General features: G+C 41.9%; 1 pseudogene; it reads left to right on the plus strand.

Moving 5' to 3' along the window:
• The first annotated feature begins 2,540 nt into the window (after window positions 1–2,540).
• Window positions 2,541–2,991, plus strand: LOC116887646 (annotated as a pseudogene).
• The last annotated feature ends 1,007 nt before the right edge of the window (window positions 2,992–3,998 follow it).

The raw sequence follows: 3,998 nt of genomic DNA on the forward strand, positions 1-3,998 counted from the left end.
AAACATCTTTTTTTATAAAACTGTGTCCAAAGACACAGTGTTTGATATTGCTTTTAAATCACCTTTTAAAAGATAAATTCGATGTGGCTAATTCCAAAGTGCTATCACATAAGTGTTTGGAGATTAGATATATTTCTTTCTATGGATAATTTAATTGAAAAATAAAGTGAATAAGTACAAAAATAAATTAAATTTTAAAAGATTATAAAACAAAAACTAAGCACATGGGAAAGGGCCATTTGGTATTAAACTGTTCATTCTCACATAACAGTCACTGTCTCACACGAAAAAATGCACGTTGCTGATCCTGGATGGGACTGTGTCTAACACCTGACTTAGAAATGCCTGAGAGACTTCTTGGCATCCCTTTGCCCGAGGACATAAGCACCATCTCCAGGACTGAAAGATACATTATGCTCTAATATTTTTATTTATGGATGCTATATATTAGATGCTATAAGCATGAGGGAGCAGAAGTTGTTCAAACTATAACATCATTTTTGATACTGTATATATATACCAAGCACTGAAGGCCTGGAGATGCCATTCTGAGATCAAACCTCTGTGTTTAGCTTCCCAGATCCATGTGACCCTTGACCTTTACCACTCCAGTGTTTTTTGGTGGAGTCACATGGGTTGTATGACACAGTTCTGATTTCAAGACTAGCTTTGGAAACCATGACATGTATCTTAAAAAGACATCAAATCTTGGCTCTATTAAATTCTTCTCCAAGGAGGTTCCAAGAATGGATGTGACTGATCCAACATGCGCACTAAAGGATTAGTGCCATGGAAACCAACCCATTCTGAAGCAACCACTGAGCCCTCTGTGGGCAAAAGCCTTGTGCTACAGAGGGAAAGGACTAACTTCTTAAACTTTTTCATTTACTTATTTTGATGTGAATGGGTGATCTCATGTATGTGCACCATGTATAGGCCCGTACTCAGAGAAATAAAAAGGACAAAAAACAAGAGTTACTGTGGTGGTTTGAATATGCTTGGCCCAGGGAGTGGCAACTATTAGGAGGTGTGGCCTTGCTGGAGGAAGTGTGTCACTGTAGGGGTGGGCTTTGAAAGACCTTTCCTCCTAACTACATGGGGAGCCAATCTTTCTCTGTCTTTGGAACAAGATGTTGAACTCTCAGCTCTTCCAGCACCAGGGCCTGCCTGGACACTGCCATGATCCTACCTTGATGATAATGGACTGGACCTCTGAACCTATAAGCCAGCACCAATGAAATGTTGTGCTTATAAAGTTGCCTTGGTCATGGCGGTGTCTCTTCACCCCTAATCCAGACAGTTGCATATGTGAGTCATCACAAAGTGCTGGGAATCAAACCCAGGTCTCAGGAGGAACAGTCAATGCTCTTAACCATTGGGCCTACTGTCCAGTGTCTCTTGGTAGGAAAATTAGCTTAGAACTAGCAGCATTACAAAAGATAATATTTTATAAACCACATAATATGATTTTTGTGACACATCCAAATGATAACTATCAGTGGAATTAAATTTGTTTTGCAAAATACACATTAACTTTATTTTTCTCAAAAAGGAGGTGTCCTACAGACTCATTTAGGACCCTGGTTTAAAAAGACTGACGTCCGATCCCATCAGCTTCAAGCACAGCATTCCTTGTGGAGTGTTGGACCCAAAATAAGTTGACTGTGTTTATTGTTAGAGATGAATGATAACTGAACATTTAGACATTTCTAAAACTGTAGAGTCTCCCTGGAGTTTCTGATCTCCCAAGCTACTGAAACAGAACATAAAACAGGTTTCTACAGCACAGTTCACCATGCCCCTAAAAAGAGCATCGTGACCACTTCTGTGTTACCCTGGCATCGGGATCTCTTTGAGTCTGATTATTCTCTTAAACCACATTCCAATAAGCCCAAAGTGTCCTGTGGGGAAAAATAATTACTCAATTGCTAGTGGCTGGCAGATTTCCCAATTTTGGAGAAAAGGACTTTAAGCCTTAGCATTCCTCACTTCAATACGAGTTAAGTCCGAAGTGGGCTGTGATTAAAACGAAGGCTTTTTTACGCCCTGGCATTTCCAGTCCACATTTTCTAAATTACACTCTCTTTTGGTTTCCTTTAATAAAAGGTTTAGTTCTTGGATTTTCCTCTCCACGTGAATAGGAATTTAAACTTCATTTCTTCTGAGAAAAATATTGGAGTTCTCTGCGTGCCCTTCCCCCCCTTAGTGACACACGATCTGCCCATGACATCACTGCTGCTTGTTTTCGGTTTAGAAACATCTTAAGTGGAGGAGACTGATCGCCTCAGAACAGCCCTTTTTAGTTTAAGGGTTCAAAACTATAAAGATTGGACAAGTAGAAATTAGTTTTAAAACCAGAGACACAAAAAGGAGTGATTTGCTTTGAATTTACACCCTCAAAGAATGTATGGCTTAGAATGAATTGATTTGAATTGTGCTCGCAGGGGCTTCTAGATGTATCTCTGAGATGATTTTGAATATAGGTAAATTAGAGATTTTTCTTTATCTGTGTATGTGTTTATTTTTGTGTATGTGTTTGGATGGTCTTGCCCTTAACTACAACTGGCAATAAAGTTTTTGGCGCCCTGAAGGGAGCTGTGGATGGAGGCTTGTCTATCCCTCATGGTACCAAACAATTCCTGGCTATGACTCTGAAAGCAAGGAGTTCAATGCAGAGGTGCACGGGAAGCACACCATGGGTCAGAATGTGGCAGACTACATGTGCTACCTGATGGAGAAAGATGAAGATGTGTATAAGAAACAGTTCTCTCAGAACATCAAGAACAACGTGACTCCAGACATGATGGAGGAGCTGTATAAGAAAGCTCATGCTGCTATCCGAGAGAATCCAGGCTATGAGAAGAAGCCCAAGAGAGAAGTGAAGAAGAAGAGGAGGAATCGTCCCAAAATGTCTCTTGCCCAGAAGAAAGATCGGGTTGCTCGAAAAAAGGCAGCTTCCTCAGAGCTCAGGAATGGGCTGCTGAAAGCTAAAGCAGTTTTTTTTTTTTTTTTTTTGGTTCTTTTTTTGGAGCTGGGGACCCAACCCAGGGCCTAAAGCAGTTTTCTATGAAGATTTTTTCATAAAGACAATGAACATTGACCAAAGCCAAAAAGAGGTGGGTGGGGATCATAATGTTAGGAAGGTAGAGAGCAGCTATGGGAGGATAAAATCGTCTTAAGGTCATCCGCATCTAAATCAAATACGGGGACAGCCCAGAGGTGCAGGGGTCCATTCTTAACTGGTTTGCTTTCTAACATTGGTTCCAGAGTTTATCAAGGACAGAGGCCACCATAGCCTCTTGGTTCTTAAGGCCACAGTCATGGAAGAAGGAAGTGGTCAAAGGGATCTCTCCCTGGGCTGGGGACCGAACCCAGGGCCTTGCGCTTCCTAGGCAAGCGCTCTACCACTGAGCTAAATCCCCAACCCTCCCTGGGAACTCTTAATTGGAGTTTCTCTACCACCTTCCTCAGCCCTCCCATGATGCAGAGCGGTAGGTACGAGCCCGGAGCGAATGCTCATGTCTGTGGTCCTACGGGTGCTATAACCATCTGCTTGCTTTCTATTCAGTGTCCAGCCAATCTGGGTGATTAAACCTCGAGGAGGCTGCTGCCAAGGACTTGGAAACCTGTGGGCAAAGATTTCCCCTTGTCCTATTACGAGCGTTGCGATCATGAAACTCCTCCTCAAGTTGCCATTCGAGATTCCCACGTTAGGAAGACGGAAAGATTGGCTCTAGAGCAGCAAGCCCGTGCCAGAGGGGCCTCCCTCATCCCAGGGTGGTAGAAGCATGGTTTGCAGTGCGTTTCTGGCACCACATTTCCCACACTTTACCAATGAGAGGATGTTTATCTCTTAGACTCATGCCTTTTACAGATTCTTGGCTTTGCCTTTAACAAATGCACTTTCAGTTGGGGAGAAAAAAAGCAAATTCATTTAAATCACGAAAGAGTCCTAATCATTATTTCTAAATAAAAAAAAAATACGATTTTTCTTTAAG

The sequence above is a fragment of the Rattus rattus genome, chromosome 18 (genome assembly GCF_011064425.1).
Source record: "Rattus rattus isolate New Zealand chromosome 18, Rrattus_CSIRO_v1, whole genome shotgun sequence".
Taxonomy (NCBI): domain Eukaryota; kingdom Metazoa; phylum Chordata; class Mammalia; order Rodentia; family Muridae; genus Rattus; species Rattus rattus.